This window comes from Strongylocentrotus purpuratus, unplaced genomic scaffold, assembly GCF_000002235.5.
Source record: "Strongylocentrotus purpuratus isolate Spur 01 unplaced genomic scaffold, Spur_5.0 spur5_scaffold_6, whole genome shotgun sequence".
NCBI classification, from domain to species: Eukaryota; Metazoa; Echinodermata; class Echinoidea; order Camarodonta; family Strongylocentrotidae; genus Strongylocentrotus; species Strongylocentrotus purpuratus.
The window spans coordinates 60,996,304-61,024,207 of NW_022145612.1; the positions used below are offsets into that span (position 1 = coordinate 60,996,304).

The 27,904-nt window shown below is 38.6% G+C and overlaps 1 long non-coding RNA gene across 1 annotated transcript; it reads right to left on the reverse strand.

The window, feature by feature from the left end:
* Nucleotides 1-4,064: 4,064 nt before the first annotated feature.
* On the reverse strand, nt 4,065-27,828 carry LOC115919334. The gene is made up of 3 exons (XR_004061802.1): nt 27,698-27,828; nt 9,484-9,612; nt 4,065-4,563 (listed from the first exon to the last, which is right to left on the reverse strand). It is a non-coding gene; the product is annotated as an uncharacterized LOC115919334 (long non-coding RNA).
* Nucleotides 27,829-27,904: the final 76 nt, after the last annotated feature.

The window sequence follows — 27,904 nt, forward strand, 5'->3', positions numbered from 1 at the left end:
GAGAGAAAGAAGGAAAGGGAAAGAGAAGATAAAAGAAAAGAAAGAAGAGAAGGAGAATAAGAAGAAAAGAGGGTAACGGGGGCGAAGGGCTCTTGCCTCCTGTCTTTTCTATTCTCCCTCTTTTTCGTTTTTCTGTTCTTTCTTTTCTTTCTTCTTCTTTTTCTTTCCTTTTTTTTCTTTTTTCTTTTTTTTTTTCTTTTCTTTTTCTTTTGTTCTTTTCTTTCCCTTTTACTCTCTTTTTCCCCTCTCCCCTTTCTCTTTTTTTTCCCGACGGCAGCGCAATTTACCGACCATATCCTGACAGGTGGGGGGGGGTGTCGCACCCCCACACCCCCCTTTGGAGACGCCCCTGCCTACGCCACTGTTGGCGACCACAAGGCTATCAATACAAATTAAGACATATTAATGAAGATTCTTTTTTAATGTTGCAGAGAGATATGTATTTTCTCTATGAACTTGTTTAATGGACAATAAATAATATTAAAAACATGAATACTATATAATGATGAGAGAGATGATTAAGTCATACTTTTCAATGTGATTGGAGTGGACTTGAGGGTGGGGGGGGGGGTCCCCCTTCTGAGATCTCGGCCGTTTCACAGCCGATCGCCGCGAAAATGCATATTTTGGTAATTTATGCAAACAAGGTCAGAGAATTCACATTTTTACCCATAATCATATATATAATTCATATTCGAGCGTTCTTTTCACTTCATATATTCGTTAGAATAATGATACGACAACAAAGTTGGAAGAGCCAGTTTATCCCTATGTTATCTCTTGTTTTGATAATTTGTGTTTATGTATTATATTATTTTGTTATTTCATTTCATTCTAACCACAATTCAACTATTTTTACCCAAAATCAAACACATTAACTTGAAACAAGACAAATAACCATGTTTTCTCTTTTTTTTTAAAAGAATAAATGGTATTTCCATATGTACATAAATCACAAAAATGAGCCATTTTAGGGCTGACATGCAAAAACAAAAGGTCACGTGACTCCGCAATTATACGTCCGATTTTCAAAAAAAAAATATTTCAAAAGATGCGTAAGATTCGAAAGAAAAAAGTCATGAAAAGAAAAACTTTATATCTGCCGCGGTTCCGGAGTAGTCGCGAAATTACTAGAGAGCACTAATCTTTTTTGGGGCTCTCAAAAATTTGAAAAATCGTACCCCCCCCCCCCCTTGAACGCCAGGGGGGGGGGGGTTATCTCCCAAAACGGTAAAAATTTACGTGTTTTTTTTTTACAACGTTTTTTTCACAGGGCGGAGCCTCAGAAGCTCAGGGGTATTAATCATCAAAATTAACGTCGGATGGCATAATTTTATACCTTATTTGTGACAGTGGCAGGACACAATTTGTGTTGGGTCCAGGGGGCGGAGCCCCCAGAAGCTCAGGAGTTTTGTCCATTAAATTGTTATTATTTTATACCTTATTTGTGACACAGGGGTCACGAATTGGGGTGGGGTCCAGGGGTGGGGATGCACCCGGATCTCAGGGGTTTTGGGCAATAAATAACGGTCAGATCAGCATATTTTTTATATCTATTTGTGACACTGGCAGGACACAATTGGTGTTGGATCCAAGGGGCGGAGCCCCAAGAAGGTGAGAGGTTTTATACATCAAATTATCGTCAGATGAGCATATTTATATATCTATTTGTGACACTGGCAGAACACAAATTCTTCTTCCTCTTCTCTTCTTTCTTTCCTTTTATCTTCTCTTTCCCTCTCCTTCTCCAACATAAGATGCAAGACGGATATATCGAATCTCCCTTCTTTCCAAGAACCGTACGGGCCTGGACTTACTTCCCCCCCCCCCCCCCAGCATCTTTGCCTGCAACGCAGTCGAAACTTCAAAGCCAGACTCTGGGAAGCATCCAAGGGGGTAATAATCATAGTCCCTCCCCACAACTGCAATGTGATGGGACTTAATTCTAAAATGTTCTAGAAGCAACAAACACTCTCTCTCGAACGATAACGTTCTTATTGGTCTTCTTTCTATCCTCTTGAGGATCAGGACCAGGATCAGAACAGATTCTCTCTCTCTCTCTTATTTATTTTTTGGCGGGGGGGGGGGGAGGGAGGAGGCAAGAGCCCTTCGCCCCTGTTTCCCTCTTTTCTTATTCTTTTTCCTCTTCTTTCTTTTCTTTATATTTTCTTTCCTTTTCCCTTCACTCTCTCTCTCTCTATTATTTTGTTGGGGGGGGGGGGGGGGGGGAAGGGGGCAAGAGCCCTTCGCCCTTCCCCGTTTCCCTCTTTCCTTCTTATTCCTCTTCTTTCTTTTTCCTTTTATATTTTTTTTCCCTCTCCCTTCTCTCTCTCTTATTTACTTTTGGCGGGGGGAGGCAATAGCCCTTCGCCCCCGTTTTCCTCTTTTCTTCTTATATTCTTCTTCCTCTTCTTTCTTTCCCTTCTCTCTCTCTCTCTCTCTCTCTCTCTTATTTACTTTTGGCGGGGAGGCAAGAGCCCTTCGCCCCCCGTTTAAAACTCTTTCTTCTTCTTTTCCTCTTCTTTCTTTCCTTTTATCTTCTCTTTCCTTTTCCCTTCTCTCTCTCTCTTATTTATTTTGTTGGCAAGAGCCCTTCGCCCCCTTTCCCTCTTTTCTTATTCTTTTCCTCTTCTTTCTTTCCTTTTAGATTTTCTTTCCCTCTCCCTTCTCTCTCTCTCTCTCTTATTAATTTCTTGGCGGGAAGGGGGGGGGGAGGTAAGAACCTTTCGCCCTTCCCCCGTATCCATCTTTCCTCTTCTTCTTCTTTCTTTCCTGTATATTTCTTTTCCTTTCCCTTCTCTCTCTCTCTCTCTCTCTCTCTCTCCTATTTATTTGTTGGCGGGGGGGGGGGGGGGGGGGGGGAGGCAAGAGCCCTTCGCCCCCGTTTCCCTCTTTTCTTCTTATTCTTCTTTCTTTCCTTTTATATTCCTTTCCCTTTCCCTTTTTCCTTTTCTCTCTCTCTCTCTCTCATTATTTTTTTTTGGTGGGGGGGGGGGGGGAGGGCAAGAGCCCTTCGCCCCCGTGTCCCTCTTTTCTTTCTTTCTCCTCTTCTTTCTTTCCTTTTATCTTCTCTTTCCCTTTCCCTTCTCTCTCTCTCTCTTATTTATTTTTTTGGCGGGGGGGGGGGGAGGGAGGAGGCAAGAGCCTTTGCCCTTCCCCCATTCCCTCTTTCCTTCTTCTTCTTCTTTCTTTCCTTTTATATTTTCTTTCCCTTTCCCTTTCCCTTCTCTCTATCTCTATCTCTCTCTCCTATTTATTTGTTGGCGGGGGGGGGGGGAGGAAAACCCTTTGCCCACGTTTCCCTCTTTTCTTCTTCTTCCTCTTCTTTCTTTCCTTTTATCTTCTCTTTCCCTTTCCCTTTCCCTTCTCTCTCTCTCTCCTATTTATTTGTTTTGGCGGGGGGGGGGGGGGGAGGAGGCAAAAAGCCCTTTTGCCCACGTTTCCCTCTTTTCTTCTTCTTCCTCTTCTTTCTTTCCTTTTATCTTCTCTTTCCCTTTCCCTTTCCCTTCTCTCTCTCTCTGATTTATTTTTTGGCAAGAGTCCTTCGCCCCCCCCCCCCCGTTTCCCTCTTCTCTTTCTTATTCTTCTTTCTTCCTGTTATCTTCCCTTTCCCTCCTTCTCTCTGTCTCCCCCATCAACATAGTAATAACGAAAGAGACCACTCTGTAATCAAGACATTCCATTTTATTTAATACATTTTCGATATACTTAAATTGGCACTATTACCTTCTGTCCGAGATCCTCATTTTAAACGACTGATGCGAAAGACTAGTCGACGCACCCTTTCGAGAAAAGCCCCCCCGCTTTCATCGAAAGGGTGTGTTAAAACGGAACTCCGCTCTCAACGCACCCTTTCGAGAAAAGGCCCCCCTCTTTTATCGAATGGGTGCGTTGAGCACACCACACCGCGCCGCGCCGCACCGCACCCTTTCGATGAAAGCCCCCCCCCCCCCCCCCCCCCCCCCCCCCCCCCCACTGCAGCACTCAGCTGAGAGTTCCAAGGTGGCAAGTATGTATCTTACTTTTTATACTACGGTATGTTATAACTCACTACATGAAATTAGATCTGGATGATATGGCTTAAAATGTTATCTACCCAGATGTATAAATGTGCATGCTATTTTAAAATATCCATGTGCAAAGTGCAATGAAAAGTAAAGAAGTCTGATTACTTACTACGTTAAATCTACATTTCTAGTCGAGATACAACAGTACAGCGATGGGTGAAAGTGAGAAAGAGATCGAGCTTTGGCTGTATAATCCCCTTCACACTTTAATACTTAATGTTGGAGCTTTGATTCTATCACCTCTATCTCAAGCTACCATCACTGACCTCAGTCCTAGTAGGTCCATGGTCTCACACGCACTTTGTCAGGGCTAAACTATTTTGGTTATCAGCGGTGTTGTTGTAAACGCCTGGTGTTCATAGACAAAGGGTGTCACTTTCACTCGCCCTGTGAGTAAAGCATGTATATCCAGGCTGTGGTGGTTTACAACTCTCTAACTTATAAGCACGGAGCCAGCTGATAGGGTAATTGAGTGCCCGTGCCACATTCAGTCTAGCTGAGTAGATAGAAGACACAAACCCTTGTCAGTTATGATTTAAAACACAGAGTGTGAACTGAAAGACTACAGAGCCTCCATCTCATAGGCCCTGTACTGTATCAAGCTGCTCTAGCTACAACCATGGGTAGTCTTGATAAGGCTTACCCAGCTCAAGAAACAACATTTTTTTTGTCCAAGCATCCAATGAAGCACTAAGGGGGGGGGGGGGGGGTGGTAGGTATTAAGTGGAAGGGGGGATCAGTACTTTTACAATCTAGTGTTTTCTTCTGTCGGAAAATGAAAATATTTGAAAGAGACCTGGTTTAAACGTACAGAAAAAAATAGGACACTTTATCTGACAGTAGGTGATTTAACGTACATGTAGGTCCTACAATTTAACCCATGGTAGATGTTTTTAATAAAATGCATACACTGCCCTTGTATTATCAAGAAATTCTGAGAAATGCAAGTAATAAATGGTGGGCTAATACCTGTCAGTTTTTCTCTTGAAGGTAGCACTATATTGCCTTTAAACATATTAGATAAAGATGTAGATCATAATACGTAAGGATGTGTAAGGCATGGTATAGAAGCCTACATACCCGTACATGTAAAGCTTATTCAAGACGCCACCCTCTCCTTGGCAAAGGATTTTTTATTAATGATGTATGCATTTTTTATTTATACACTGTTGATAGCATCAATGTTCCAATTCAGTAGGAACCTGTGACATTAAAAATGCAAAGGTATCTTATGGTGAACTGTGGCTATTAAATGACAGCATTACTATATTATTTGTATATTAAATGTTATTGCTGAAACCTGTGAATCTAGTCAAGCAGTCACATTCACTTATTCTAGCCATGCCCCAATTTGGACGATCGAGAGAAAATTCTAGATGCTACTAATTGAGTATTCCCTGCGTCTGCTGTCAGGCAAACTTATGTTATTTGGCGTTGGAGCTGCCTCTGTGCTTACACTTGTTATAAATCTGCAATGAACATTGGTATGTATGTTGACATCAAGGACTAGCTTACAAAACATACATGTACATAATAGATCTCTAAAGTCTCTATTAAAGCATTGTTCCCCACATCACTAAGATCGTCTTGTTGTAATTTGGAGACAGATAAGCCATATAACCTTCTTTCTTGTCCTTCTCCCCATCTCCATTTATTTCCTTTCTATCTCTCATTCTCTCATCCCCTTTTGAAAATTGAAAGGGGAATGTGCGCTGAGCAAGCAGACAAATGGCCAGTAAAATATAGAAATTAAGCTGGTCCTCCCAATCCATTATCCATTATCCAAATTTGAAAGAACATAATATTTAAATGACGAATTCATCTTTGTTTGATCAAAATCGGTTCAGAGACGGCTGAAATATAACGATTTCTAATACTTGTGTACCACCACAAATATTAGATATTTTGACAAATTTGAAAAAACCGTTGAAAAAAAATGAAATAACGCCTTTTACGTCATATTTCAGCAAATGCCGATGTTGGCTTTTTTGTTGGCATTTTCTTGATGTTTTTATTACGCACAACCAGCTGGCCCATGAATTGTTATTTTTAATTAAATAATTAATTAACGGTCATCATGTTTTTTAAAAAGTGGAGCCGAATTGGTATGCTCGTATTAGCTAAATTTCACACATTTTGGGGTCTAAAATGACCTTCTTAGCAATTTCAGCTTTAAATGGGCACTAGAAATGTCATAGATAAGAATAAGAGCAATAACCATGCAATTTGAAGGCATTTGCGGTCTGAAAACAGAACTCAACTATCCCTTTAAGGCATATTGGTCAAATGAAAAAAACAGATACAGGACTAATATAATTGCTTCGAAACAAGGCAAATTCTCCCTCAATAAGATTAATCCTTCTTGGTGTAGCAAGGTAGAGATTTTACCTTTAAACCCTGTTTAATGGGCTTGGCCTCCAAACTATTCATTTAAACTTCAGTTAAACTTTTCTAAAGAGAAATAACCAATATTAAATTGAAAGCCGATATTTTGAATACGGTATAAAACCAAAAAATACAGCAAAAGATATGGATTTTTCGGTGAAAAGTCACTTAAACTTTCACAAATAGGGCGAGGACATTTTCTCGAAAAATGCAGCCTTCCGATAAGAAGTCTCACCCATTGTGACATATTTTGAAAGGTTTTCAGTTTAGAAGGCTAGTTTTGCCTAGAATTGATGATTCCTGACTGCGTACTGATTTGGGTTATTCCACAGGAGTGGTAACTGGTTTTACACAGCCTTTTTCCTATAATGTTGCATGTCATGGATGTTATGTTTCCAATGATTTGTTAATTAAACAAGTGAAGTGATATGCTTGCTATCTGAATAATGCCCATCAAAGTCAACATTTCAGTCAATGCAGATATTGATAGCATTAGATGAATTCCTTCCTACCGGTACCCATTTAACGCCTGGTTAGAGAGTAACAAATGTACATTAATTAATGTCTTGCCAAAGCACATTAATGCCGCTGCGGGGACTCCAAAAGTTAAAAATGTGATTCACAGACTGACGTGTGCACTAGACCAGCACATCTCTTCCAAATTGTATAATATCAAGTTGCAGTTAAATCTTTCCTTTTCTGTATTTCTGTTTTTCATTAAAAAATAATGATAATAATAACAAATAAAACACAAATAAAAGTAAAAGCCTGCCAGACATCAACTTTTCATGGGTTCTTACACTTTCTCTGTCCCTCTCATCTGACTCTGCGGCATCTCCCAAGAACACGGACTACATGGTACATGTATCAAATATTCAAAGGACTTGAAACAAACTCCCTACAGAGTAAGATCCCTAGTTGCCACTAGGTAGGCTAGCCAACTTTGCTAAAGTGGATCTTGACCTTTATGAATAAGTTGTTATGCTTCACCGTCCAGAATAGAATCTCAAATTAAATGGAAAATATTATACAAGGAAATACTTTCACAATATACAGGTTTTACTGTATACAATTTTCTATAACTAACATCATAACAATGGGGAATTAGGTTGATTTTTTTAATTGATTTTTTTTCCTGTCAAGTGTGAAATGATAATGAAACTAACTCTTCTTGGAAAAATCCTGTTTGAAAGAAAACTCGAGCAAACAAGGCAAATTAGTCAGAACATGGTTTCAGACCATCGCTTCAAACTACCACTGTCTAAACATGTGAGACAATAGATGGATATAATCATCGCCACATAAACTTATATTGCACAATCTCTTACTAATGTTGTTTGCATTATGATCTAAGAGCACATTTTGTAATATCAACAATGTTGGATAAAGAAGTATTCATCGACTTTGGTTAGTCTATAAAAATATAAACATGTCAATCCCTCTTCAACTACTCTCAAAAGCAGGATATGGAGATTTGTTTGGCTTTTAAATTCATCTACCCTGATACACATTACATACACCATACCTTGTAATATCCCCCCCCCCCCCTCCTGAGGGGGGGGGGAGTAGGGGCACATACAAAAATATGCTTCCTTTAGCCTGTCATAATAATAAACTACAGAAATGTGTAGTCTTGCACGTCAGCTTAATACTCTACATGATGTTCAAATGTTAACCGCAATCTCATTAAGATTAGTGAGTATTAATTCAGCCTAATGGAGATCATATCTGTTTCCTGCACAAAATGCAATATTTCCTATCGCACAAATGGGATGAATGAGGTCAGACAGACTCCCTGTTTCAGAAGAGATAAGGTTGTTCGTTAACATTTAAGGTAATAAACAAAATAATGATGTACATGTTTTGCAAGACATAGTAGATACTCTAGCAACAATTTTGTGCACTATTAAACTCAACTCCAACCAAGGTGTAGTATACATGTACCTCACTTTTACCATGATAGGCCCATAATAAGCCCTTAGTGAAAGCAACATCAACTAGAACTCTTGTGGTAAAAAGAATATATATGCATTATGGACTAATCACAATGTCATTGTCAAAGCCATCTTGATTTGCCATCAAAGTCTAAAACAAAACAAGTCCGGAGTATCAGGGATGCCATAAACAAAAGTTCAAGTTACTAAGAGATGAGGAAAGAGGGAATGGTGTAGATTGCATTGCATAGCAATTAACAATATGCATGCTCATGTACACACCTGGTCCCAAGACTGCATGGTGTCCCTACTGGGGAATCTACAAAAACCTTTACCAACTGTCCAAAGCCAGCTGGAGGCGAAGGACGTGTTCACACATACATTTATTCTGTGATCTTTACTACACCTAGTCCCAAGACTGCATGGTATCCCCACTGGGAAATCTACAAAAAACCTGCCAGCGGTCATAAGCCGGCTGGAGGCAAATGATGTGTTTACACATACACTATATCTGTGATCCCTAGCATCGTCTAGCATCGTCTAGCATCGTACTCAACAATGTATATATTCAGATACCCCAAACTGCACAACATCTCAACTGAAAAATCTATGAAAATCCACACCAGCCATACAAAGCCAGCTGGAGGCACAGGATGTATTCACACAAACATTTATTTGTGATTCTTACCTTTGTCTGACACCCATGATGTCAGATGTATACATGTATACATTACCCCGCCCCATGACCCTGCCCTGCCCTCCCCCTCCCCATCTCTTCTCCTTTTATCTTCCTCCCTCACCCTCCCTTCCCCTCCCTTAAAAATAATTATAATAATAATTAATACAAATGTCTCTAAGCGCTTTACAAATATACTATTACCCCAGTCATTGGATTCAGTGCTTGCCCGCACACAGTGTGCACTATCTCCACTCCCTAGGGAGCATTCCAGCCGGGCGTTCATTGATGATCACAAGCTGTTTGGCCAACAATGACGGCCGCATGTACCCCGTGTACCCCTCCCTTCCCCTCCCCCTCCCTCTCTGCATACACAGATGGGGAGATGAGGCTGAATTGAAAAATCACTCTGAATACTTACCAGGTATCATTTGCAATTCATGGCAAGTTGGTACATCCACATTCAAGAGCATACAAGTAGAGACTTGGATGGGTGTTTCATAGGCGAGTAATATCAGACTTCTCAATCAGGCTGGTCAAAAAATCACATCTAGAAAAGTAAATAAACAAAGATAGAATAAACATAACAATGTGGTTGGAAAAATGTAGAGATCGTAAAACACAAATGAAGGATTTGTTTGTAGGGGGCGGGAGACAACAGGCAGTACAGATTCAAAGAATACTCATCCTCATACTCACAAGACAAAATATCCTTCTACATTTACAAAGTATAACAGAACACCAAACATTTAAAAACTTATAAATTTTCCCCTTCTCTACTGTGACTAATAGACCAAAGCTTGAGAGATAACTTTCTGCTTTCTGGAGCCCCACTATTTATAAGCTACTGCAATGTTCTCATTCTTGTTGAGTATTAAATTGTATTTATTGAATGACTTCTTTATTTGGTGATCCAACATTTGCTCCTGTGACACTTTCTCAAGGCTTTATTTTGTCAAAGATACATGTATGAGGTTAGGATTAGGCATGGTTATAGAAAAGTGTATAATGTTTGGTCGAGCGTTCAAGTCAGGAATTTAGTTAGTGTAGGGTATTGAATGCAGAACAGTCATCACAGGGGCAAGCCTTATACAACCAGTTATTTCCCAACCTACATATAAGTGTATCGAGCTGGGTGCCAGACCATTATGGCTCAGCATGAACTGAACCAGAAAATAAATTCTATTATCCAAGCTGCTTTAATTTCATTCACTCACATAACCCCACGCATATCATGCAATCAAAGGGGCCCTCTGTAATTAAGAGCACATTATCAAGCTCAGTCAGCTCCCAACAACTTCTATCAACTATTAAAGGCTTTTAAAGGGGAAATCCAAGCATGGACTTATATCTATTATAACCATCACTTAAAATTGCTATATGATATTTAGTGTTTTACTTATCAATTTTTGCTACAGACTCTTATCAAAGATATATGGTTAGGGTTTAAGGTTGCTATTGAGTTTTAAGTCAGGCTTTAGAAAGGTTTAGCTGGGTTATGTTGAAATGTTTCATCCAGAAGATGCATTTGAAGATGTTTAAAGTTGATGTTGCATTCATAAGACTCAAGAAACACTTAAGATAAACAAATTTTCAACAAAAATCGTGTAATATAAGACCATTCAAACTCAAAATCAGCACAAAACATCATACACATCCATACATCTTGAACTGAAGGCATATCAGAAACCTGTGTCAAGATAAAAACAGCCTTGCACTTACATGTAGATTAATCTTCCTTTGTATACTATACATGTACATGTAGGTTATCCATTTCTCTTCATTTCACTGTTACACCTTCCGGGTGCTATTTCAAATCATTTTAATCTGCATAAACACTGCTCCAATACATTTAACTTTTCCCTTTTAGACAATTCCCCCAAAGTTTCAAGAACAAAAAACGTCTCTTTTCGCAAAGGTCACAATTCTTCCCGTTCATCCCCCAAGCAGACCTGTTATTGATTTGAGGACATGGAGCCAAGCATGAAGAGGGGAGGGATCCCGTGCTGGCAGGCAGCGCTTGTCCAGTTACCAGTGAAGCAAAATGAGCTAATGGGGCGTATGCATGCCAGGTATAAACATTCCCAGGTACAGGCAATGACATTCATATTTCATCAACCGGTCACCAAGCATGGAAAGCCAGCCCACGGCCAAAGGCATATTCTCACTGCTGCTTTATGTGCCTTTTGTTCTAAAGCATGAAAGTCTGCATAGAGTCACAATTTAAAATACTCTACATAACACAAATTGTATTATGATATTACTCTATCTGTTTATTGTTCGTTTTGATTTGTTTCATTTTTTTGAAAACAAAATGCTTAAACAAAGTTTACATACATGTAGTACTTCCATCATTGGTGGCACTCAGTAATTATAATACCCCTTTCCACCCCCCCCCCCCCCTCCCTTTCTACTACTATGTGTATGTGTATGTGAAAGGACAGCTTTCACAGAAGAATCATACATGTACATCTCTCCCATCTCCATGATATCATTTGAATTAGACTATATGTATGTCTTATGAAACATATTGATAACTTGTACATGATGGCTAGATTTAAAGTTCATGAAATGTCAATCTCCCTGCCCATGCATCCACAGTCCGAGGGCATAATGACGGTGGGCTTCATTTCAATTTGCTCCTTGTACCTGCCTGTCCACTAGAAATGAGGACACCATCCAGATGACACACAGACATTCTTGAGTCAGTCAGCCAGCCATCTCTGATCTCACCATCTTGGATTCTTGCCATCCTCTTTCTCCACACATGAATGACCCAGCTCAAACGCAGAGGCACTGCCAAACCCAAGGGGTAGTTCATTGGCAGGCACAATCCCTCCTCAGCTGTAAGTTAGTTTTAACAGACAGAAGAATGTCTGAAGTATAAGACTATGGAGACTGCTCTATACAGAACCTGTACTATGTCTTCTCCCAGTACTGCCACAACTAGACTTAGCTCAAAGCTTAACTGAATTGTTTTTAAACATCAAAATAGAGTCAGCGCCTACAGACAAGCCTCAGAGTGGCAGTCTTTAACCAGCACAAATAATTGCCAACATTAAAACAGGGTCTTAACTATCACTGCGCTACATCTGATAGGCATGGTAAATGTGGCTGCTCAATCTTGGTTAGACTTCACTATGTCCATGCTGCTCACAGAGTCGAGTTGTAGCTGTTTATTGCTTTAAAGGCACAAACAATCCTAAATCATAACTCCCAACAAAAGGTCTGAATTAGGTAGATGTACACTAGCAATGAAAGGCTGAGAGACAAACAACGAAAATCTGTTGTAGTCTATAATTCAGACACAATAATTTTTTTCTTCAAAGTGGAGTCTGTGCCTGCCTCATAGACATCAGGCTGGTAATACAGCCTGATTATTCCCTGTCCGGCAATCACACTCTATGTGCTCATATGAAATGGCATAGTGGGTGAATTAATGGGGACAAATCTAGAAAAATTAATTTGTGTGATGGATGGAGCAGTGCTCGTGCGATATGCACCATTGGTTACCGGGGCACATGGGATATACATATATCTGGCTGACAGATTCAAGATATAAACACATTTGATTCTGACAGGTTTGCAGAAAACAAGACGTGGGCAGCCAGTACACATACCAGCATGCCGGCAGAGCTGGAGTCAGGGGGCTATGGCTTTTATCCTGCAAAAGGAATAAAATAGTCAATTAGGATCTAAATGTACATACATGTTCGTGTACATGAGTACTGTGGGGTAAAGATTTACTTGTTTCTTGCACAATGTGCTTAAAAACTAGATCAGTTTTAATTGAAAATTTCTATCTAAGTGTTAAGTATTTTTGCTAAATTTACATTAGAGCATAACAAAAAATGAGATATTGTGGAAACCAATAAATTATCTTATCTATCTTATCATCATGATTAAATCAGGGTCTTCCCTTGGTGAAAGTTTGCTCACTTCACTCTTGCAAGTTAAATTAAACCTTGTTCTTCTACTCCTTTAAATCCGTGCAGCATTCTGTCAGTCTGTCTATTGTTTTTAAATACATGTACAATACCAACAGAATCTTTCATATAATGTGCATGTAGATCGACCCTACAGTTTGGGTTGGTCTGTTTTTGTCAGTTGGCCTTCATGCTCCAAATGTCCTTTCAAAGCAACCCGGTTCCCAGCATGAGATTGCATTCCACCAGGGGCTGGCTCACTTGCATTTCTCAAACATTTATATACCGTTTTAATAAAATCTCGGATTCACGTAATAACCCACCCGTATCCTTCCCGTACCTACATTATACCGCTAAGCAATATCCCTTGCTGGGACGAAGCTATGCCTTGTTTTTCTTTCGAGCAGGGGTAATCAATATGGAGACAAACATTCATGAAGCACGCAATGCGGCCGGCCGGCCTCACTCTGTGCTCACGTTGTTCCACTGGCAGCCCCGCACACCAGCCAGGCATATTTTTAGCTGCCCCGTTTCCAAACTTAATTTGAGGCATATTGTTTAAATGAGCCCAGCATCGGGGTGCTTTCTCGCAGACCAGAGATCTAAGGCATGAAATCTAGCCTCGTTAAATAGAGAAAGTAAATATTTGATTGTGGGACCAAGACTATCATTGATTTATCAGAAGGGAGTCAAGGGGGACCTAAAGCTGCTCTCTTTATAGTGCACACAATGTCTTTCATACATCCACAAAAGAGTGTTCAATGATAGAGCTTAGAGAAGGCCATCATTACAGCTAAACCGGGAATCAAATCAATGAAATGTTGTATGCTAAACATACTATGAATTGGTACCTATCTCTTGATTTTCTTCTCCTTTAATTAAATGAATAGTTGGGGTGATTTCTTCCAATGTTGAGAAATTGAACATGGCACAAGTGTCACAATGGCTAGCATGAAAGAGAGTTTTGACATTGCAATATTTCCCTTCTTATACTAGTTGAGTATGAACTTCAACCCTCCATTAACCCCCTTCTACCTGAAAAACAAGTCTGAGCCGAGTGCATTCCATTCAAAAGATTGACAGCCTCTTAATTCTGTGCCTCTGGCTGGCTACTCGTATTTGATGTGTGTTTTGGGTGCTCTAAAGCGCTTTTATTTTCCCACTTCACACAGCCTGAACCATTGTTGTAGTGTACACATGTGTACCAAAAGACCAAAACAGTAATTTGAGATATTCAACCACAGCATCATAATAAATTGAATTAAACTTCATTCAAAACAAGTTGCTTATCAAATAAGAACTTAGATTTATCTAAAAAGCAGAATTATGCAGGCATATACATGTTCATTCGGGTAAGAATTACATTGCACGTGTATGAATTTTAGGATTCTCTAATTATATGTCAAAATGTACATGTAGGGCCTAGATATTAAACATAACTACCTTTTAATTTTAGTCAGTTTAAAAAAAAAAAATTTATTACAGGTAAACTGATTTGTCCTTTTTTAGTGTGAAATACTTTTCAATAGCAATCCTGTCTCTTTTGCAAACTGATACAAAGATCGCATCAGCTAATATGCAATCACAGAGCCAGAGTACTGTATATCAATGCAAATGCAAGGGTTTAATATAAATGGCATTAAAGGTACTATGACCCATTTGCAGGTCAAAAAAATGAAAAAGTTAAATTCCAACTGCATTTGAAAGATAATACTAATTTAGAACTTCCCTAAAAAGGTGGGGCTTGAAAATGTCTTCAAGTGGGAAAATAACAACTATTAGTTGTAGAATTGACTTTAGGGCTATAGAGCCCAAAAGTAATAGTCTTGATTTTCAGACAATTGTACCGAATGGTCATACGTTTTATGCTGCGCAAAGATTCAATCAGTTTAATCTTGGCCATCACAAGTGGGTTATTGATGTAGACAAATGCTCATGTACCCTTTACAACTCTTTTCATGTACCAAAGAAGAAAAAAAGCCAGTCAGTCACTCAATAGTGTCTGACAGTGAAGTCTAGCAAGTAAACGGGTTTCCTTGCATAATTTGAATATGAGGACACTGCTAACGTTTAAATTTCACAGATAGGACATACATGACATATTCATAATTCCTGCAAAGTTCTACAGAATTTGAGGTTGGCTGCAAAAGGGACATAGTACCTTTAACATGTAACTAAAATTGAAATTATACTTTGACATACCTCATGTTTAGTGCATTAAGCACAGTAAAAGACTGAACAAGCATTTCAATTCACGATCCACTCTACACAAACATTGACTAAATATGTATTTCCCCTTGGCACTCACATGACTGCAGCATTCTACATCTCCTCCTGAGTGCATGTATGTATCATATGGAGTTTCTTCATTGAATTGGTAACTAGATGAGTCAGACACAATCCCAATATGAACCCAGATTACATGAAGTGCTCACAGACCAAATGAACTTTGTATAATCTGTCTCCTAGCTTGCACAATAGCTCAGACAACCAAGCTCCACTTGGGGGTACGAAGGGGTCAACAAACCTTACATTGGTAATCTTTATCTTGTCCCAAAGTTCTGTCTCACTTTCCAAACTAATGCTACTGAATGACCACACAACAACGGAAGCTTGAAACAGAGAGCTGACGACCATGAATCACTGATTCATACGTTACTCTACAAGAGTGTAAATGCAAACCAGTGTCTCACCTACATGTACACCTATTATTGTGGTCTGTACATGTATCATTTTCATTAGAAGTTAGTATTTTACAGTCATCTTTGTAAAGAGGAGTAAAGAATAGACCAAGGCCTAAATATCTCATGCACGACTAGGGGTGCGTTCAATCGAATTTTCGAAGCTAGAATCACAAACATGAATCACAATTCAAAACGCCGTTACAAAAAGCAAGGTCACTGCGGTTTGCGTTCAAGCGATTTTTCATCAACGCTGATTCTAGCTCATTGCGAGCCAAACCACTGCGCATCACACTGCGCAGTATGGCCCAGGAACTTCGGCGCGCGCTTTCTGGAATAGGCCATTTTCGTAATGTAACCAAATTTAATGCATAGGTCTTTGTGAAGTGCCTCAATACAAACTATTTCATTCACCTGATAAGAATAATAGTATTTTAATAGACAGAATCCTAACTGCATACATTAGTTGTTGCCAGGTTGGACAAACATTATGGCTTGACCTACCTAGCAACACTTGATATATGCAGTTGCATTCTGACTATTGAAATACTATTATTCCTATCAGGTGAATGAAATAATTTGTATTGAGGCACTTCACAAAGACCTATGCATTAAATTTGGTTACATTACGAAAATGGCCTATTGTTTACGGCCGACTGTCGACTGCTGTTTTGACCATAGATCACAATAATAAGACAAAAAATGAGAAGGTGATAGAAGGAAGAAACAAAGAATAACATAAGGAAAGACAGAAAGATAAAGTCGATAGAATGATTAAAACAAAGAATAACATAAGAGAAGGTGAAAGAAGGAAGAATCGAAGAATAACATAAGGAAAGACAGAAAGACAGAAAGAGAGAGTGATAGAATGCTTAAAACAAAGAATTACATAAAAGGTGATAGAAGGAAAAAACAAAGCATAACATAAGAATAGAAGGAAGAAACAAAGAATAACAAAAGAGAAGGTAATAGAAGGAAAAAACAAAGAATAACATAAAAATAGAAGGAAGAAACAACGAATAACAAAAGGAAAGACAGAAAGAGAATGTGAAAAAAGGAAGGAACAAAGAATGACATAAGGAATAACAGAAAGAGAAAGTGATAGAATGATTAAAACAAAGAATAACATAAGAGAAGGTGAAAGAAGGAAGAATCAAAGAATAACATAAGGAAAGATAGAAAGAGAAAGTAACAGAATGATTAAAACAAAGAATAATTAACATAAGAGAAAGTGATAGAATTATAAAAACAAAGAATAACATAAGAGAAGATGATAGAAGGAAGAAACAAAGAATAACATAAGGAAAGACAGAAAGAGCAAATGATAGAATGATAAAAACAAAGAATAACATAAGAAAAGGTGATAGAAGGAAAAAAAACAAAGAATAACATAAGAATAGAAGGAAGAAACAAAGAATAACATAAGGAAAGACAGAAAGAGAAAATGATAGAAGGAAAAACAAGGAATAACATAACGGAACAGGCCACGATGGTATAGTGAACGCAAATTGCATGCAAAGCGGGCGCGCGGTTTTTCCCAAACCGGAAGAGGCTTCGTCATACAATCATGATTGAGAACTCCGTCCGTTCAATCGAATTTTAGCGACCGTGATTCTTTTGAATCATGATACAAAACGCATCTTTTTCAGCGTTTCATGTTTGTGTTTTCAAACACGTTTATTTTTACGACCGACGAAAAAATCGCTTGAACGCATTGCGTTTTAAACTAAACGTCTTTAGAAACCGTGATTCTAGGGTGAAAAAGTGTCGATTAAACGCACCCTAGGTTTGGTCCTCATGCTGAGTAATTCATTACACATTTGTGGTTATTGTGGAAGCCATGGGTCATTGTGTATGTGTGTACTTATACTACACGGACTTGCTTTACTCTGCTAGCTTAGCATTCAGGCTGAAATTAACCTTTCCTCAGTTAAAAACAAAGAATATTTTCACTTGACTCAAGTATGATACTTCATGTATCATACTGTACTTTCTGCTGACCATCTGTCCATCTCTCTCTATCTGTGTGTGTCTCTCTCTATCTCTCTCTCTCTCTCTGTCTTTCCTATATTTTCCCAGTCACACTGATGAGACACAACCACAGACCAATAATAAACCAATAATAGATTGAGAACAGGCAGAAAAGATTGTAAGTTATATCATGGCTATATTGATGGATTTGTAATTCATGTTGGTAGTGTGGCTAGAGACAGAGAAAGACAAAGACAAAGAGAAAGAGATAAAAATAAGAGAGAGAAAGAAGAGAGGGAGAGAGCAAGTCTCAAAAGTGTCAATTCGACATATAAACTGTAAGCTGAGTATGAGCAGGAGAAATACTCATATCGCCTAGAACTTAGGCTATTCATCCTTCAGCTATGAATAAAGCTTCATCATTGTTTACACAGAGCATAGAGACCATGTATCATATATATTCATTATGAACGTCACGTGTTAGTAACACATTGTACTGTACATGTATGCTCACCCCTCAGGCATATCCATATCTCATGCATGACTTAGTCCAGTCCATGCTGTGCAATTCATTACACACAACCTGCACTGTTTTTTGGATTGCGGTCTGCTAAAATTATTTTACATACATGTACAATAACTCTTAACCCATTAAAGATAAAGACCAGTTATGGTCATGCGATTGCATTGTGAAAGAAACGTTGTTGAATCGATCAGAAAAGGTTGATCATCTAGCATAAGTATTGGTGTGTACTGCAAGGTTCTGGAATCCTCAAAATGATAAGAAATTTGGCCCAGTCTTCGTAAAGTTACAAGCACTGTACACAGAAAGATGTATATGGGACTACGCACACGTGCACGACACACGCGTTTATCTCTCACAGTCCAATAGATAAATTAATTTACCAAATATATCAATTAGTAGGCGGTTTCCCGGCAAAAATGTTATCATCATGCATTAGTAAAAACATATTCTTTCACATGATTGGTAATAAAGAGCTTCCATTTCATTTTTGAAATTGGGGCGTTTCCAATACTAGTCTTTACCTTTAAGGATACACATCTGCAAGCTTCATGGGTTTTCTTGATAGGCCCACACAGTGTATATTCAAAAGGTACCGGTATTTTAAAAATCCCTACATGGACAGGTGCATGTGTGTGTACATGTACAGGTAGAAGTTAGCTCTGACGTGTGAGGTTTGGGACAAATGAAAGTTTGCCCTTTGAGACATTACGTATTTCCTTGAGTACAAATATTTACAAAGCATATTGTTTTGCAAGTACACTGTACATCGGCCACAATCAATTGCTATCTGATGTATAATTCATAGCATACATTGTACTTGTAGCATTGGAAGAAATCATGTTTTAAAATGGGTAAACACATCATAAAATGTCTGCCACAGAGTACAGAAAATGATGTTTTTAAGTGCTCAAGCTTATTGCTGATTCCCATTGTTGTCCATATGCAGCATGTTTAAGCACATACAGTAACAACAAAGGAAGCATCCAATAATGTGACTTAATACAGAGCCATAGAGCTAATAGCTCTGGTTCAAACTTCAACCCCAAAGTAGGTTTACATGTACATGTACATGTGGGCCTACATGTAGTACAGGGCCTACATACATGTACATATACAAAACAAAGGATGTGCAGGACCTCAATGTAGACCTGTCTATCTATACAAGGACACTGCTACACCAAGGAGTGTGGGTGGACAAAAGAAGACCACTTCCCAATGCTACGACCGAAGAACTGGTCAATAATGGACGTCAATCCAAAGTGACCGACCGCCCTACTTGTATTTATATTTGGGTATCTAAAATCACTGGTTCATGAAAAAGAATACATGTGTGGGTTTTGTTTGCTATTCCACAGAGGGGCAGAACTTCTTATTGCAGAGAATGAAGAGAAGATTTGAGGAAGCCCTACATGTAGCTCTGTCATTGTACCCCGGTCATACTGCCAAATTGACTCCCAGTCCCTCCTAGATGATGGTCAACAACATTTATAACTCAGGAGGTAAACCTTAAACCTTAACTTTTAAAGTTAAGTGGCATACATGTACGTAGATGCATTAAGAACGAGACAAAGGGGAAAGAAAGCCCTATTGTGGTTTGCAGGCCATAATTGCAGCGGGAAAGATTGACAACAGATGAATCAGTAAACAAACCTTTATTGCATTTGATGTATGGACTGTTTAAAGTACACATATATGTATGCACTTTATTTGCAGCCTTTGTTTTGTACATGCTCATACATGTACCTACATCTAATGGAATTCTGTTCCACTTCCATCCATTTCAAGTGAGGGAAGAAAATCAATTACAGTGATTGAATTGATTTGAGGTAACACCTCATTTCATTAATAGTAACATTAGTTAGAAACGGATGAATGACTGTGAATGCTAATGCATGTGTAGGCTACTTGGTGGTTCAATACATTTCACTCATTATAAAATCATTAAAAGCCATAATTACACGCCAAAGGGTGTCCTTTATGCCCCCCCCCCAAAAAAAAAGTAAATAAATAAAAAAATAAGAGTGTGCAGTCCATTGAAGAAGTGGTCAACGCACAACATCAGGGAAAGGGGAAAAAAGAGGGAGTGGGGCAGTGAGTTCGGAAGTACTTAAAAATGAAATACGAGGAATACCACTTCATTTCATCCTTCTCTACCACTGATATGCTACAATAGTGAACATCCTGTACCATTGTTATGAGTATGACATGCAAGCAGCTTTACCCTCTGTAGAAGAAAGGCATGTGCAATATATAGATCTTTCATGTACAATGTACAAACTGGAATTACATTTCCAAGAAAATAAAATTACCAACAAATGCAAAAATAATGGACCTTTGATTGAACATAACGTCTCCAATTAAATGAGGATCTTAAAAATTTGGGTGTCATAATTGGGCTAATCAATATTCACTTATCCCGTTTGTTGTTTATCTTACTCCGTTCATATCTTTCATCACCCACCCTCGACCTGCTTTCCCATTCCATTCCATTCCATAGACATGTGTTGACATTTGGGGCTCCCCTACAGAAAAACAACGAGCAACAATTTGATGAAACAACCCAGGCAGACTCCATGGGCCTCCAGCTAGACAGAAAAAAGGCGAGAGTGCTAAAGTATAAAGAACGTAACACCAAAACAAAAGAAGAACCGCAGCTCAATGAAGCTCAATTACTATTCCACATGGAGCCCAACACTCTGGCAATTAGCAGCTTATTTTCTGATGAATATTGCATCCTTGTTTTTCTCCTGTCAATGTTAGCGGATCATTGTGATGTTGAAGGAACATGCAGGTTCATGTAGGCTTCCATGTCAAGGTTTTAAAATTATGGGATAATATGCACAAATGAAATCTTCCAATTTACATTGAATTTAAAAACTGCATCAGAAATAAGAAACTGTGAAAGGGGATTACCCCCCCCCACCCCCTCCCTTTGCAATTCATATAGGCAAATAAGGCATTTTTGGACCATCAGTACATACATGTACAAATATTTACACAGAGGTGCGCAACTATGAAGACCGCCTGAAGAACCCATTCTTTTTCTTGTGGGCAAATCTGAGAATCTTTACATCTTTTTGTTTGAAATTAAAGTCACTATATTATGGTCAGAAACAATTTTTCAAAATTCCCCCTGCAAAAAATGGGGAATAAATATGAATACTGAAAAGCAAATGCCCATTCAGAAGCAGCGCATTCAAGACTAAACAAACCTCTTGAACATATCAGAGCAATGGCAATGAATGTAGGCTCCGCCTCCGATGTTTTGTAACTTGTAAGGAATCTCAAGTGAAGTCACATACATGTATCTGTCCCTCCCAACAAAACAAATCTCATCATTGAAGAGGAACATACCGGTACATTTTCAGTACATTTTCAATACCGGTACATGCCTGATAAAAGTATCCCTACATTATACACCCCTGTTTGGATCCAATATGGTGAAGCAATTACTGTTTTCCACTAAAGTTCCTGTAATGTAATTACATAGAGGACAGCACATGCACTGTGTAATCAAATGATAGAAGATAATGAATGGGAACAATTGGCCTGGCCGGCGGTGATCTTTTCATTCCATCGTTCCTCTAGCTCTGGGCCTTCAGCCAAGCAGACATTAATGAAAAAAATTAAAGTCTGTTGTTTTAGAAAATATGGGCAATGACATTTATTAACTTGGAGGTACATAAGTAAAGCAGCAAAAGAGGAGCACTACAATTAACCTACTTATCAAAATAATGGGACCACACTTACTTATAGAAACTAGACTTTACACTACATGTATGAGACAGAAGTAAGAAAGGAGTCCTACTTTTTATAGTATGAAAATTGGACCATAAAATATTATTGGATTTTTTTTTTTTTTTAGCAAAGCCAGTTACCATGGATGTAAAATCTAATTTTTGCTTATATAACAAGAAAAAGGAAAATATGCCATGCTCCTTGAAAAAAAAAATTCTTAACTACATTGTTGCCATATTTTGATCCTTCTTGAGCGATGTAACAGTTTTGTGTACAGACACTTGAGGATGAAAGATGAGGATGAAAGATGGACATGAATTACCCTCTCCACATCCAGGCATGTTTACAGAACTGCACAACGGCACTCAAGTTGATCAAAACAAATGTCAAATGAAAACAAATCCTGTTAATCGAGGAACATTACACCAAGGCGAGCGCGGCCAGGAGACGGTTTATGGTACTCAGGTTGCCCCAAGCTTGCCTGCCCTCGTCTAAGATTAATCTTCTAAAGAGACAATTTAAGGTTCACTGCTCAAACAGAGCAAAGTTTTTACTGGTTCAAGTTGAAACCACAGGCAGAATTTCCATGCCAAAAAAGTAAGCAGCACTTATGGGGCTTCTGTAAAATAAAGGAGGCTTGTCATAAATTGTAATCTATCTTACATGTACATAGAGTATTTGGCAAATAAGAGGTGAAAAGTAATTTCGATCCTAGTTAAATCTACAAGTATATTCCCACATGCAACTAGTACATAATACCTAGTACATAATCATATCTGTGTATGTAAAGTTATAATCTTCTCTGGGATCACCTAATAATTTACATGTACTTTAATTCAATTTAAAGTCTGGTAAAAAAAAATTAAAAAAAGAATTTTCACTTGATTTCCTTTCGCTACCAGACGACAAACTATATCCTCCACTGCTTCATGTCTACCAGTACTGTCTAAATTATGAAGATGATCTCAGATCAGGTTTCTCTATTTCACCTACATGTAGTACTAGTAGATGTAGATCTATGTAAACCAATATCCCTCATTAATCATGTGGGAGTGATGTATGTACAGGAAACAAAACTAAACTGACATTGCAAGGAAGGATATTAAAAGATGGATGTATTGTTCTGCTTTCTATACTAGTAACGTATCAAGTGTCGATGTTTGCACCGATACTATGTCAAGATGCTCTATTGTCTTTAAAGTTCAAGCTTAACTTAATGAAAGGCCAGCACAAGAGGAAGCACATTCATTTAAATGTAAAATGTCAACGCTATTTTTGCACTTGAGATCTTACGGATTTGAAGGTAATCTCACAATAACATGACCTCAATGACTTCTGTAGAATCATCTTCAGGCAATCTCAACAGTCTTGTCCACCACATTTTGAAATGTGAAGCAATATTTGGTGTATTGTAAGTCCATCCATGATAATTATGGGATATTATAGGGTGATGTACATGTATGTGACCATCTGTGATTGGTAGCCTCAAATTTACTGTAACTGCAGATAATCTACACATTAACATGTACTTTTAGGCACAAGATAATAATACATTAAATTTATTTTTGCCGATCATTTCTTCCTCGAGGAGGAGGGGGGGGGGGGGAGGGGAGTTGGCCCATATTCAAAGTTTGGGTCTACATGACACATGCCCCAATTCCCAACTAAAGTTGAAAACCACAAAATTTATCACATGTATCCTAAATTCTGGCTGTCTGCTGTGGTTTTCAAGTTGTTTGGTATCAAATGTAGGCTTACACTGTACATGTTACCATGTAGCCTATTCCATTCACACTATGACTCCAGTCTAGCCAATGTCTGCATTAGTTTTCCAGTTACATGTACCAGGAAGGCGGTGAATGATCAACCACCATAACAGCAGGAACCGTATAGAAATCTAAACCTAAATTACAAACATACATGAAGACCTGTAACAGAGTGCCTGAGACAATTGCTAGAAGAACAATGCCTGCCTGGGCAGTGGGAGACCATAAGAATCCCATTTTTAATATATCAAATCAATCCATAGTCGTCGTGAATAAGCCACTTCAGAGATACTACATGTATGTGCGCATGGGCAGATAAAGGTCCTTCGTACAAAATCATAAAACCAATCGAGAGTCGAGACACGTGTTCATGAAAGTTATTTAATCATTATGCACTGACGGTTTTATTACATGTATATGATACAAAGGTGGAAGACTTCATGTCAAGGGAGCAAACAAAAGATTTCAGTCAAGCACTTCTATCACTTTGGCAGTGATTAATACACAAAGTAGGACTTCTCCATGTTTAAAAGGTATGTGGGTGTGGGCAGCCATGTGGGTGTCATGTGTACAAGTGCTATCTTTGAAGTGGCACATTGAAGGCGGAAATAAAATTATTCATGTTTGCTAATGATAATCGGATAGTCCATTTGAAATTTTTCAAAGACAAAGTACACCAACATGAGAAAAAGACAAGTAAACAACATAAAATGTGCAATCCTATGAAAGAAACAATGAGCATAGTTCTACTATGATCTCTCTTTTGTTTAATTCCTTTTACAAGACCCATAAAAGGGGCAGGCCTATTGAATCAACATATGACTGGCAAAGAAAAACCTCAGACTGAAACATGAAAATGAAAGAACGACACCAACCCCTTTTCAAAGAACACCTACATAAAAAAGACAAGTATGACACGTACAATCCCACGAAAGAAACAATGAGCATCCATGTGTAGGTCTACCATGGTCTCTATAAATAAAATGATGCCCCCCCCCCTTTTTTTTTTGTTGCTTTTACAAGACCCGTAAAAAGGGCAGGCCCATTGAATACACATATGACTGACATAGAAAAACCTCCGACTGAAACATGGAAATGAAAGAACGACACCAGCCCCTTATCAAATTGCAGAATAAATGTTTTGCAAACTCCGCTCTGCAAACATTGCCCTCTGGTTGGTTCTATGAGTTAAAAGGCAGTAGGTTGTCAGGTGAGCTTTGAATGATTATGAAATGTTGAATCAGTGGTGCATGTTGCACATACAAGTACAGCTTTGTTTGCTATGGTGAAGTCGAAAAGTGTATTTACTTATCACCACCATGCAAGTCTGCAATGGATGAATCATACAGCCAGCCAGCCAGCCAGCCAGCCAGCCATCATACTTCATAGGGTCTAGTGTAGACCTGTACATGTATGAAAGCATAGTAGGCCTACTCAGGATTCCTTTTGTGGATATCTTTGAGGGAACATAGATGGATTCAACATGCACATACCATATCGCCATTCTGTACATGTACATGTATGTAGTATACATTATGAACTGTATGTAGGTAGGATAATGATTTTGATTTGCAAGAGCTACATTTACATCATGTACAGTACATCCTAGTCAAACTACAACTTTGTTTTAACAGCTAATTGTATGTACATGTAGATACTTGTATAGGCATACATGTATGTGCATGGCTAAATTTAGGAGCCAAAATCCTTTATATCATTTTTGTTTTCAATAATTCACACATTCTGCAAATATTAACAAGATTCATTAATTTACATACTCTTGTATGTAAAATTCATTATTTTCATTTCCTGACATACAGTAGATGGATTCAACATGCTTACATGTACATACTGAATGTATTCTGTACAATATGACTAATTACCAACAACCTTCTTATGAAACTTTATGTCCATATAGAGTTACATGTGACTAATCAAGTGATTGTTACTCTACAGTGGTACGCGCACGATGCCTTCTCTTTAGACGTGGAGCCTTGCAGTATACTTACAAAACAAACATATCACATGCTGATATCAGGACACAAGGAAATGAACAACATCCCCAATAATTTCCTTGGACATGTTTAGATGACCAATACAATAACACCCAAGGTCAGCATTTAATGCAATGAAACCTGGATCACTGATAGTACAGTGCAGGGTCCATTAATCAAAACATATTAAGAGTCACCTTTCAGTCGTTATCATTGGATTATCATTGCATTGTCTTTTGATCTAGAATGCTATAAATTGAATATAATGTAAATGTGAATTAGAGAATACTTAACGAGTGCAAAATGCCTAGCAGAGTTCTCTACAGTACATCGTACAAGGCTAGACTAGACCTAGTATCATACATGTACATGTAGGAGCAATATCTATTTATTTCTATTTTTTCTTCACTGAGGTACATTGTACATGAGCCAGTGATCTCACATAAGTATTCAAACCCGTGCCCACATACCCCCCCCCCCCCCACCCCTGTAATTGAGGGATAGCAACGATTGGTCTAGGGAGGATCTACATGTAACTCAAGGGAGCTCTGCTGCCCTCAAAGGTTCATTCGGTAGCAGTAGAGCTCTCTAGAGTTTAGAGTAGATCGTACTACAGGAAGGGGAAGATTACTATGATTACTTGTGAAATTTTTATTAACTTGGAGCAAAATTGACATTCTGTGAAAACCATAATCAAGATTAGCATATATATACAAATAGAGGTTGTGCAAATAATATGCACTTTCTCACAGGATTCATGGCAAACTTCTGGACAGTATGACTGCATACCGTAACGATGGTGGGGTGCGAGCGCGTGCACATGTGTGAATTTACCGAATGTAATCTCAGACCTTCATTAAATTAATGTACATGTAAGCAATTCATCGTTTTCTAATGGCCTAATGTACACGTCCGTTCACTGTCTATTTTCATGAAATCTGGAGGTTTTTTTTTAGTATGGTGTTGGTAAAAGTACCAGCCACTCCTTTTTTCAGTAGAGGCGCTGGTCCGAGAATAAGGATCGTCTGCTTAAACGAGTATCGTCTTCGTAAACGCGGACAGATATCTCCGCATATATAAGGATTGTCCGCATTTTTCGCTGACGATTCCGATTTCCGATCCACGCAATGATTTTCTTGAATCATTTTACAATGACTTTGTACAGAGACTTTCATGTTACGAGCGATTAATCCTCGGGAAGACGGACAACCCATAAAAGTAGACGGTGAACAGTAGGGGCGCTGGTCCGACAATGAGGATCGTCAAAACGTGGACAAAATGTGTCCTCAAAAATAAGGACCGTCTGCATTTTCGCGGACGTTTTTTTTCATCGGCACTCTGCGCGTTTCAGGTTACCAAATCGACCGCTGGCGATGCAAAATATGGATTCCCTCATGGGAAAATAACCCTAGTTCACCGTCTACTCTTATGGCTTGTCCATCTTCCCAAGGATTTATTGCTCATAATGTGAAAGTCTCTGTACAAAGTCAATGTAAAATGCATCAAGAAAATCATCGCTGAATCTGTTTTTCGCATCGTTAACGCGCCGATCAAAAATATGAAGGGTCTGCAAAAATGAGGACGATCATTATTTTTTAGGACGCATCAGTCCACGTTTACAAGGATATCCTCGTTTATGCAGATGATCCTTATCTCGGACCAGCGCCCCACGTTTTGAGGCACTTCACAATCATTTTGAAGCGCAAATTTTGGGGGGCTTCAATATTACACCATATCACAGACACTGATAACACGTAGGGCCATGCATCTCAGATTTGTAAAACTTAAGTGGAAACATTGTTCAACAATTCACAATAACAATCACAAGCAGGATATTAAAAGTCTCACAATCACAAGCACACACAATTCACAAGCCGGTCGAGTTTCACCTGAACAAAAAAACAGCCGACGTTTCACCCGTCAATATCTTTTCATGTTACCAAATCATTCGTATGTTCCAACCATGATTCAAGTCAATTTCACACGCATTTACATTCATAACATAGAAAATATGAACAGAAAATCGTACTTACAGAGTGCATTCCAATGACTGGATAGCATTTAAGCTTCGAATAAACAACTTCCCAGGACAGCACAGCTCGCAGCATTATACGGACCATGGCCGTTTTACGTTCGGTATGCTAAATCCATGTCATGACGTCGTACTGCGCTGCTGATTTCGCGATTATCGTCAGAAATATGAGTGGAATGTCGCCACCTCTCGTCAATAGTCCGCACAT